We start from the raw sequence: 12,532 nt of genomic DNA on the forward strand, positions 1-12,532 counted from the left end.
GATATTGTACCTTGAGTATGAGATGGATCAAGCTGGAGTATATCCACATAATCTAACTTCTTTGGTTTGGGAAAAAGAGCCTCAATGAGACACATGGCATACTGACAACAAACTGCTGAAACTACATGGATTGCTAATGGTTTTCAAGTTCAAGTTTTCATCTCTAGTCCCAAGTCGCCTTCAAAGTCAACCTCCCAGATCAGTATTACATTGTGAGTCAGACAGATGGTCTGCTTACTGCTAAGGATGATCCTTGAGTCAGCTAAACTCCCAGTGTGGCAGAATGTGATGAAAGTCTGGGGTGAAGACCGAAGCTAAAATTTAATATCTCATTGTAGTTAGAATCATAGAAAGGAGGAGGCCATTCAGTCCTTCGAGTCTGTTGCGCCATTCATTATGATCGTGGCTGATCATCCAACTCAGTAGCCTAATCCCACCTTCCCCCCATATCCTTTGATCTCTTTCGCCCCAAGTGCTATATCCAACTGCTTCTTCATTGAAACATGTTTGCAATGGGAGTCTAGGATCATCTGAATGAATGCACTGATAGCAAGCTTAGTTTGGAGAAATAGAAAGCCACCCTTACTTCTGGGAGGGTGCACACTCTCCTCTTTCCCTCTCACCTCTCAGGTTATGCACAGCCATGACTGAGTTGGTGGGTGGACAACCTGACTTCAGGACCTCACCCAGGCATCTGGAAGTGGTTCAACATGTGGCTTTCCATTGAATTTGTTCTCCTTTCCCTGGGAGGAAGTGCCTTGCGACAAGAAGTCCCCAGACTCCAGGATGGGGAGAATTTAATTCCTTTGAAGATTAGGGGTCTGTGCTATGAGCTTTTAGCTCAGTGTTACCTACTATAATGTTTCACCCTCCATCTGGTTAGATTCAGAATTAGCTGAACCTTACCCCACTGCCACAATCACACATCTCCATTGCCATCTTCCACCTCTACACTGAGGGCTCAGAGATGTTTCTTGCATCTGATTACGATTAGTTCAGCTTGATTGGACAGGTTTTGATGATGATTTAATAGTGTCGTATTACATTCAGCCACGGCTCATCGGAGGGACAATAACCTGCATCATTAAAAATACTATAAAGCAATACAAAATTAAATTCTAAGATTAAAATGCTATATGCAAAAATGAATTAATGATCTCGCCAAATTGAGGACAGGCCAGAGAATTGACCTTGGCTGCATCCTGCAGTTTTCCTGCATATTCTTTGCTTGGCAGGAACATACACAGATGGCTCTTTAGTGCATTAATTAGATGCATTTGTTTTAAAAAAAAATAGCAGTAACTGCTTGATTTGATTGACTGGTGGCAGTCTGTCATGGATGAAGAAGACTGATTAGAGGCAACATATTGTGCCTTTAAAGAGCGGTCCTGCAATACGCCTGTTGCCTGGACAACAGTTGGCTACGTCTTTACAATGAAATCCATCACAATTTGGATTTGCCTTAAATCTTGAAGGAGTCTGGAATCCACACAGATGCCTGTGCAGAATTGGAGGCAGGAAGAATGAGAGAAAATTCATTAGCTGTTACCTGGCAAACATGGACTCTCACTGGCACCTGGTGCAGTGTTTTAGCACAACCCTGCTGCTTTCCAGCTTAGATGCCCAAACTCCCCCAAGGTGAAATTAGAGCCCAAGCTTACATGGCACTGTCCTTTTGACCTGTGTTGACTGGACTGGCCCGATGATTGACTTTGGTTGCATGGAGGGTCCATGGCCAAGGAACAGTAAAGCCCATGGGCCCATGAGCAAAAAGATCAACCTACAATCTCGTAGTGATAGTTTCAGGAGCGAGTTATGGAGGGGGTCTTGAAATAATAAATAGCTGTATACAAAGGCAAACTTGCATCTCCATACTCATTTTTGAATAATTTAAGATTCTTTTTGATGTGACGTGACTTACGACGACATCGAGGAACCTTATGATGCTGATATATGATTGAAATTGGTGTTAAGTGCTGGGCACATGGTACAAATGGGGTTACAGTTTACACATTACGTGTTAACTGTATCTGAAAGTCATTCGCTGGAGTAAACAAGAGTTCTGAATGTCAGAAAATCAATGCCAAAGGACTCTGTATCAGGTGGTTATCATTATGCAATAGGACACACTCTGAAGTGGAAACACTGAACTGTCTGGTATGTTGAACTCTTCCTATGTTTGCCTGTCTTTGCTCTTGCGAACCTGCATTGCTTTTCCCTGCCTTCCAACTGATTAGATTACACCTTCTAAAATCCACGGTCCATTTCAAACCAGTTAGCTGTCACAATAGAAGAGATACGGTGGCTGGTCAACTTTGTATTCGTTAACCTGTAACAATAAGGATTTCCAAGGAACCTTAGAGGGCTCACCTTATCCAACATCCGCCACATCTATTCCCATCTGAGGGTTTGGGCTGTCCAATTCATTATAATAACTCAGTGCCATTTGGAAATGACCAATGAGGGTCAATCTAAGTCCTGATTCAACGTAGATCTGCAGTTCTATTTCGAGCAGCTCTGGTCTCCTTGTAGTGTGTGGTTCAGGATTATGACAGATTCTGCATTGGAGGCCACTCTGAATTGTTACTCTATTAGCAGGTGATCCCATCTTAAAGGAGCTTTTTTCCAAGTGCCTGAAATGTTGGTTCATGTGTCTAATTTACATTCTCCCCCTTAGCACCTGTTAACAAGGCCAGTAAATATGTATGTGTACATTTAAAAACAGAGCCCCCCCCCCCCCCCACCCCGCCCCCTCAGTGGATGTAATCTAATTGTAGTAATGAAGTGGAAGATACAAATTATTGTGGCTTTTCAACATTTTGGCACGGAATATGGCTCTCGCCAAAATGGCAGATAATCTGTGCCTTCTGGCTCATTGGTGCTTTGGTGTCTGATGCAGTGTAGCTTGCCTTGTGGAGGTTATTTGGTGGTGAAGTTCTCCCCTCCCCTCCTCCACCACTACCCACCCCTCCCCTGAATGTACTCACTGTCACATTCTTTTGTGAATCAGGGCTCGGAATCAGCCAAACAACGTTGCCACATTTTCAAAGTAATAGTCGAGAACACCTCTCCTCCCTTCTCCTCCCAATTCAAAACAAGATGAATTACTTTTTGTTCTTTTGAAGGATTAGCACTTGCAAGGCACAGCCGAAACAGAAGTCAGCTTCTTTCTTTCAGTGTGTTCTGAGCCAATGATGAAACCCTTCCCTTGAGACTTGTCATAATTGTATCTGTGACTTTGTTTTAAGCGGAACCCGATGTGGAAGTCAAAACAGCCAATCTCAGAGAAAGCAACGCATCATCACACATAATGTTACATCGATAATAAGTGCTGACTGATCACATTACCACCATAATGCTGTTCCCAATGAAAATCGACATCTCCATTACGTAGCCGTCTCCCGGTACAGGAAAAATTACTCATGGAGTACCTTACCCGTCTCTCAAAAACACCCAAAGCACTTCGCATATTACAAATCATGTTAATGTGAAGTGATTGTTATAAAGGTGAATGTGGCAGCCATTATTTTACACAGCAAGATCCCAGAATCAGCAATCGAATCATTCTAAATTCGCTGGCGTGAGTCGAAGGAGGAAGATTGAAGCGGATAGGGGGAGAACTCCCTCCTATCTTCAAATTAGGGCAATGGGATATTTTAACATGCAAACAGGTAGATAGGGCCTCAGTTTCTGTCCTTCAGTGTTAAACTCCAAACATGCAGCACTCCTGCACTGGTGTGAGCCTAGATTATTTACTCAAGGGCTTCTTGAACCCATAAAGGTGGGAGAGGTATCACTACTATGGGCAGGCTTTAACAATGTGATCAGAAATATTTGATTGGGAACAGGGTTGAAGGTTATCGGGGTAGGTGCACACATAAATAATCAAACATTCATTGATCAGGATGTTCAGTGCTGACCTTGCACTCCCTGAGCAATTGAATATTGTAGTCATGCAAAATAGAAGCAAACCTTTTCGCTCGCTCTTTAGAAATCATTTATTTTGCGTTATCTCAATGGTATCTAACGTAGAGCCAGACTGCACATGGAGTTCCGTGGAGCACAATCCAGACTGTTGACATTATTCTATAGATTGAAATGTAGGATGCACCCTGGAAGAGTTAGGGGACTATGGTGAGCTCATGTGGCATTTGTGGAAGACTACTTGTCATGTCTGACTGGGAAAAATTCCTAAACTGCCTGAATTAAAAAGCTAAGACAAAAGCCTACTTTCTCCGGCTCTCTTCTTCACTCCCCCTTACCTTGATTTAATTTAGGGACTCGTGAACATCTGTCACTGTGCTCAGCTCAGGATATATGATCTATATCCTTTCCCTGTAGGTGAAGTCGGGGTTGTTTCACTACCTACTTGGAATAAGAGGAATTAGAAATGAATGGTGCCTGTGCAAGTGACATCCACATTCCATGAATGACAGAAACAACATTTCGGATTTGTCTGAAATGGGGTCATCGAGAAGCAAAGACATTGAGTGCTGCTTGTTGTTGTAGAGCAACTCTGGGCTGGTTTCTCGCTCTAGGGCCTAAATTTTAAGCCCAGAAATGGGTGACGTGGGATCAGGTGAGACAATGAACTTTTGAAGTATCACAATCCAATCGACCTCCAACCTGCCCACTGCAGGCTTAACAGAAGCCTGATGGGGCGGCCAACTGATTCCCAGGACGAGGGTTGGCCACTTGTACGTGAATGAGGCCACCAGCTTCAGATTTAACGTAGTTTGCAAATTGAATCCCCGCTGATTACATTTCCCGTACCAAGGGAAACCACGCTACTCAAGGGACGTGAGGACAGCTTCCGGGAGATGGTACGTGCCTTTACAGCAATGGTTATAGGCCAGGAGGAGAGCAAAAGGTGACTTAATAAAATAGAATAAAGAGGGAGGAAATGGAATATGAAAGAAAGCAAGCGAGATGTTTAAAAACAGACAGTAAAAGCTTCTACCTGTATATTAAAAAGAAATCTATAAAAAGCTGAAGTAAGTATTGGTCCCTTTGAGGCTGAGACTAGGGAATTAATAATGAGAAACAAGGCAATGACAGAGACTTTGAACAAGAATTTTATATCTGTCTTCACAGTTTAAGGCACAAAAAGCATCCCAAGAATAGTAGAATATCAGGTCAAAAGGGAGGGAGGAATTTTAAAAAATCATCATCACAAAAACAAAGTACGAGGAAAACCAAAGTGACTAGAGGCAGACAAATCCCCTGGACCTGATGTCCTGCATCCGAGAGTCTTGAAAGAAATGGCTACATCTTCCAAAATTCCCTACAGTCTGGAAAGGTTCCAGTGGATTGGAAAACTGCAAATGTAACACCTTGGGCGGAATTTTCCCACATTTTTTCAGTGTCAGAATCTGACTGAAATCTGGCATGTAGCTCTCCAGCTGCTCACCCAAGCTTTTAGTCCAGGTTTTGAGCCTCTCTGGAAAACAAATTCAGTGGCCGTGTTTTATGCAGTTACTGGGGCTGGACGTCCCGATCAACACGGAAAGAAGCCCACCCCAATAAGTGCCTGGGGCTGCACCTCCCCCTCCCCCACCATCTTCACTGGGGCTCTCACGTACCTCCCCACACCATCAACATCAGGGGTTCCTTCCCGCCCAACAAACATAACACTTTGGAACTCCTCAGAGGAGCTGCCTCTGCCAAGTGCCAACCTGGCAGTGGCAACCTGTGTCAAACGACACACGAGGTAGCCTTTGAAGGAGCTATTCTGGTGGTTCAGGCTATCACTCAGTTTTGTAGTGATCCATACAGACTAGAAAAGCCCTAATTCTGAGCTGAGAGAGCAGATTAAGGTGTGCCAGCAGTAGGAAAGCTACAACTGGCCTGGCAGTCCCCAGGTTAAAGAGGGGAAAAGTTTAGCATAGAAAGTCTCGAGGCTCTTCAAGACATTACGCTTGCATGATGTTGGCTGTGGCCAGGGGCAAGTTGGTATGATGCCATCCACAATTGAAAACATTCACTTCATCTTCTCATCGTTCTCCATGTGACATGATGCCAGTTCCAAGAGGGGTTATGTGGAGAATTTTGCGAAAATGGAAAAAGCAAATTATTTTTGATATGCCTCATTTATTTTGAAGCTGCTCCCAGGGCCTATGACTCTGATCCTCTGCTTATTTTCTTTGTGTGTGAAGCCTACCATATCATGGGTCCAATTTCAGCTTGAATACCATAGGTGCGATTCAACTAAATGGAAAAAAGTCCCATAGAGAGCGTGTTTCGCCATGTGTTTCCTGGCACTCACAGTACTGAAAAACACATGGCTGTAAAATGCACCAGTGTTAAATAATGGGCCTCAGCGGGGAACGCACGGCCGAGGCCGCTCATAATGTCGTTTTCTACACCGAGGAGTTCTGCTTGCTGGAACTTTATGGCATCCTGATCTCCGAGGTCCCCGACTCACCCCCTGACCCTCCCCAATGCACAACGGGAGGGTCCTTGGTCCAATCATCAGCACACAAGAAATGCCAGCTTGGTACCTTGACAGTGCCAACCTGGCACCCCAGCAGTGCCACCTGGGCTCCTTGGCAGTGCCAGGCTGACACCCAGATGGCACTGCCAGGCCAGCACTGCCAGGCTGGCAGTGCTTGGGTGACACCAATAATGCAAGGGCATCACCCTGCCCAAAGGGCATGCACCTGGGGGCACCGATCCCCTGGGAGACTCCCATGAGTGCCGTTCCATCTGATCCCTGTTTGTGGTGACCAATACTGAACGCCGCTCACCCGAGGTCTCCGAGACAATGGGGATAGATCTTAATGCCGGGAGCTGGTTTAGCACAGTGGGCTAAACAGCTGGCTTGTAATGCAGAACAAGGCCAGTAGCGCGGTTTCAATTCCCGTACCGGCCTTCCCGAACAGGCGCCGGAATGTGGCGGCTTGGGGCTTTTCACAGTAACTTCATTTAAGTCTATTTGTGACAATAAGTGATTATTATTATATACCTCGAGAAACTGCATATTAAATTGCGACTAGCTGTCTCGCTCTAATATGCAGATTTGCTAATAGTGTTGGGAGCGACATACATCGCAACATCCTGCGAGATCGTGTTAAATCTCGCGAGGAGTTGCGAGCCAGGTAAATCCCGTGAGCGAGGTCTCCTGGATCTTATTGGCCACGCTGCTCTCCAGCGAGCGGCTTTTCGGGTGCAGCATGGCCGTTGGATTGCGCCCCATGACTTCTACTCTCAGTTCCCGCTGATATTGATATTGGCATCTCTTGGGACAGTGCCGGAATATCCAGTTGTTACTTTGTCCTTAGGTCTTCAGGATATGACTGGTTCAGCCAAAGATAGAGGGACTCCTATTGCCTCCATGATGAGCACAAGGATATCTGTGAAGATCTGTGGTGCGAGTGTCAAGGGTGGCAAAAGTTAATCCCATTGAATAAGGTTCATAGGCAGCATCTCAATGATTTTGCTTCTCAAGAACCCAAGATAGGCTATTACCCACAGGCCCGAACAATATGTTGTGAATTTAGAGGTTGATTGGAGGAGGGGATCTCTGCCTTAAGAATTTAACACATTCACCTGAAGGTATTGAGCAAAACTATTTGTTACAAATCTGACCAAATTCCATGGGCTAATTCATCAGCATTTGTATCCATGTATCCCTTGTTTGTACCATAAACTATTCCCTTCATGGGTTAATCTCTCCCTGACTCTGCCCCCTCCCCTAACATGAACAATCCTTCAACTTTAGGGGCAGAGCCCTCTGGCTGTTGGGGTTTTCTGTTCCTGCCGGCAGTGCACCCCTGCCCACGGGGTTCCCGGCAGCGTGGGGTGGCTTCAATGGGAAATCCCACTGACAAGCAGCAGGAGTAGAGAATCCTGCCGCCAGTGAATGGCATGCAGCTGAGAAACACACTGCTGGGGGGGGCCGGAGAATCCAGCCCCAGATTACAAAAAGTACATGAATAGTACAGGATTTGCCCTGCACACACCTGCACAGGTAAAAAGACAGGAACCTGGGTGGACTCATGTGCGTGCTTGCACATGTAAATAGGCACATGTAGACTCATTGGTTTGCACACAAATATGACCGACACACCGACAAGCACAAATGCCAACCCCTTGGCATGAACGTAGTGAAAGCTGAACAAGTTGACTCCTACACATAGACACAACTCAACATAGACACAAACATCTTTACAAACACACGCACACACCTATAAGCATAGGTATGTTTGCAAATGGACATATTGACACATATTTATTTGGGTACAAACGTAAACCCTCCTGTACAAATGCACAGAGGCACAAAATTAACTGAAATGAAAACTTGCATAAGAATCTGAACAAATATTAAAACAGTTAACCAACAAAATGTGCCCCAGATATTTTATTTCATGTTAGACTAGGCTAGGGAAAGGAAACCGATTTCAAAATATTCTCTGGCACTGCCATTGCCTCATTAAAATGCACCACTCATTTGGCAACATTTATTTTTAAATTGCTCATGTTTGGCTGGTTTATGTTCCACAAATATACTGCTACCATATCCCCTTTATTGTCCCCCATGGAAATGTTCCTTTTTAAGGTAGTTGCGTTTCTGCTATGTTTTGCAAGTGCCTCTTTCAGATCCTTCACCTGCCTTTCTTCCCCAACTGCCGTTCTTGATGCTATTTTCAATCTTCAGGCTTGTTAGTTGTTTCCCTCAAGCCTTGATCCACATGTCCCTGTAGTCTCGATCACAAACAGATTGATGGTGCTTCTCTTTCATTTACTGCCAGTTCAATACCCCTCTCTCCCTCAATCACCATGGTAACTCTAAATGTATGCATCTCACATTTGACCTCTGCGTCTCTTTGCAAACTGTATCTTGTACGTGTAAGTTCCTGGAGCCTCTCCCATCCGGTGCTTGCTGGTGGTAATAGTCCAATATGAATGTGGCTTGGCTATGGCGTGTTCATTGTTGGACTGTCCGCATACCACACTGTTCACTGCTGATAAGCCAACCGCTTTCTGACGTCCATGTTGTATCTGCAAGAGGATGATTGGGGCAGAAATTGCGGGGGGTGGCGGTCGGGGGGGGGGGGGCGGGCTGCTAGTTGTGGTGGGGGGCATGTCACCAGATAGATTGGGAAATCTTGTCTTAGTCAGTGCTCCCTTATAACTCATCAGCAAGCATGAGCCTGGGTAATTGTGAGTCACAAGAACCTGTGGTCTTTATTTTAGTCATGGAGCACTGCACGAAACATACTCAGAGAAATGAGGTCTTGAAATAGGGAGCAGTGGTAGGAAAAAAGAGCAAGCTAAATTTGACATCTTTGATCAATAGAGAATTTGGGCACCAACTCTGCATATTCTGTACAGTCCAGTGACCGGAGTATTGGGGGAACATGAATCCAAAAGACAGATTTAGAAATCTGAAATTCGTCTCTGGCTGGATGCCGAGGTTTTTCACCTCTTGGTATTGTCCCTTTGCTTTGACTTCTCAAATTATGGAATACAGACAAAAGGTGTTCAAAGTTAGATCACTGGAACGCTGTTTTCTGTTTGTTGTGCGAAATCCTCCCTTATTTCAAATTGCTTTTTCTTTATTTTCCCATTTGGTCTGTTCTGCACTGTGTACATTGCATGGCTGAGAGAGTGGGGCCATTTCCCATGACCCTGGCGGTGTCAGCCCAATATCTGTTCCTGCAAATCATTTGGAAGAGACCCACAGAGGCTTTTCTTGAAGAAACGCTTCCTATAACAAGGCCCAAAGCCACTTGTGACCTGTTTCCCCCTTCACCTCTGGAGTTTGATAGCCTGGGCTCCATACGTAACCTGACTGATTGTGGGATCTTGACCAAGTTGGTCAATAAATGAGGACAAGAGAATATTTGTTGCACCATCTGGTTTTCTCCCTCCTCCATAGAAATTGTGCTAAGGTGCACAATCAGGGGTGGTAAATGTCTTCTCTTAAAGTGCAGTGACTTTGGAAAGCAGTCAAATTCCAGCCCCATGAGTCCAGTTCTGTGTTGCTTGGGGTGATAGTTAGCCCATTACGATGATTTGTTAATAATTTTCCAGCTATGTGACCAATATCATAGACTGGTGGCCATAATTAACAAGGACATAAAGGGCATAAAAGTCAAATAGTCATTCATCTATGAAAGCACTGAGGGATGGCCATGAGATGTTAGAAAAATAATATCATATTGGCAGGCCAGGCTCCTAGTGCAGTTCTATAACCACAAGTTCCTTTCAGCTGAGAATCTGACCAGCCAATTTATATAGAAGACTATTATCGTCGATAATTTAAAAGTCCTGACTTTGAAGGCAGAGAAAGGGGCCCCCTTTATAAATCTCTTAGCATTCCACAGATAATCATTGTGCTTCGAGTTAGCACAGGGAGTTGAGGGGGAAAAATTGGATAGAACTTTGGAGACTGTTGTAGATGGAACATGGACAAGAAAAATATGCCACATTAGTGGCACTCTATGGGTGAATATTTAGGAACTGGTGATAAGTGGCATGCCATTATGATTTAAATGTGCAAAAAAGAAAACCTGAGAGCAATTTACGCGACAGCGTGAGAACTCTCCAGGTTTATAAGTCTGTGCGTTTCTTAAAGTGGGCCTGTACTTGTGGATCGGGGATGTGAGTGTGGCACAGGCCTAATATTGGTATGTGCAATACCTGTGCCTGAACAGTTCGCCCCTGCCCCTCTCTTCCCCTTCCCTCTCTCTTTCTATCTCTCTCTGGCTGTCATTACTGGCAAGTCCTTTTGTACCTCTCCCTTGCCTGTGCCTGCATGCGAATCCCGAGTGTTCCTTTTCCTCCCACCCTTCCTTCCCCCATATGGTGTCCATGCCGCGCAACTCTGTCTCGTCCCATGTGCATCCATGTTCGACTGTGTAAGGTCTTGAGGCTGCATCCACTTCCGAGCAAGGGAGATGCACTACCTGTTGGTGTAGTCAACATTTCTTTTCTATTTTTAAGTTTTAATTTTATTATTATTTTTATTTGTTTTCTTTTCCTTTTCCGCCAGGACTGCTGCGATGTGACAATGTGAGACACCACATTCTGTCACATCGGCTGGAAGTAACGCAGCATTGAAGTGGGTCCCTCCCCAATCCGTCTGGGCATGCTAGCGATCCTCCAGTTATATATTCCTATGTGCATATATATATTTATATATCTCTCTACCTTCTGCATGGTGTCTGTGAACTGATAGATGCATCTATTTGATGGATCCTTGTAATATCTTGAAAAGGCTTCGTACAGTTGATATACCTGCACCACAAAAATTTCATTAGTGTTTCTCATCTTTATTGTTCTGGCCACCTCCAAGACATCACAGATGACAATCAATGGACGCTTTTCAGCTGCTGTCTTTCCCCATGGCTGGTCAGCCAGCTACACCCATTCAATGGATTTTGGCGGCCAATATTTTCATTTTCCATCAACGGTTACGCTGAACTGGGTTGGATAAGGCCGCCATCTTGGTCACGGCTGCTTGTCGCTTTGTTGTTGTAATTAAGCGGCCAACGGACAACTGAACGTTTTGTGGGTGGGGAGGTTGATTGCGCAATGGATCAGCTTTTCACCAAAGAGAAGAGGGAGAGAAAGTTCTATTCACAATATTAGCAAGACTCACAAATATCATTTTTTGTAAAAAAAAAAAATTGGAACTTTTGGTGAGTTGAGATTAAATGAAATCAGGCAGCCAAAACCATTGACCTCTGTCTCCTCAAACCTGCCATTCACTCTGGCAGGCACAAACATCAAAGAAAAATCTTAATTGTCACTCAATGGTATTTGACCAATAAATAAAATATGTTGAGTAAGAATCATTTTCACAAGGGCTCACTTCCTACCAGATTGCTTGAAAACCCTTTAAGGGTAATTCTGTTCCGCAGGGATGTAGCAAACAACTGGAACACGGATACTATCTGTACTGGCCATCCCTCCGAGACTAAAGAAAATATTTTATTTCTTGTGCAAGTTGAACCACCACAGAGAAATTCCAGTTTTCCAGTTACCTGCTCAGTTGTCAATGGGGATACCAGCCTACCAGTCCATTTTTGATGACATAATTCTGAGCAGATCACAGTAGCAGATTATTGGAGCAATTGCATTAACCCTGGATGTGAAACCCCCTCATTTAATTCGTTCTCAGTTAGGAGGACTGAAGAGCAGGACTGCTACTGCCCAGCTGTGACTGCGAGAAGGTATTATACTCCAGCCCTGTTCACCTGGCTGCTCGGGTAATGTTATCCAAAACTGCCCGACAGGAGGAGGCAGCTGTATTTGGATCTGAAGTGAGACTATTACATGAACGAAGGGCTATCAAAATTGAACCAAATTTATGCAGAGTTAACAGGCTAAACTACATACCCTTGAGGGATGGTTGTAATGAGAAGCACTGATATGCTACGACAAAAAGAATCGTGCTGCTCTTCCCCATGGCCCTTAAGTGAAAACATGCAAGCAGAATTTAAATAACTTCTTTTTTTTAAAAATAAAGACAAACGTCTTCCTTTATGAACATGCATTGTAAAAATGAAGGCACAAACTCATTGCA

The 12,532-nt window shown here is 44.4% G+C and overlaps 1 protein-coding gene across 1 annotated transcript in view; it reads left to right on the top strand.

The window, feature by feature from the left end:
• Positions 1 to 12,532, top strand: part of LOC140395214 (receptor-type tyrosine-protein phosphatase delta-like) — a 634,165-nt gene that overhangs the window by 405,854 nt on the left and 215,779 nt on the right. The gene's annotated exons all lie outside the window — the stretch shown is intronic.

The sequence above is a fragment of the Scyliorhinus torazame genome, chromosome 18 (assembly GCF_047496885.1).
Source record: "Scyliorhinus torazame isolate Kashiwa2021f chromosome 18, sScyTor2.1, whole genome shotgun sequence".
Lineage (NCBI taxonomy): Eukaryota > Metazoa > Chordata > Chondrichthyes > Carcharhiniformes > Scyliorhinidae > Scyliorhinus > Scyliorhinus torazame.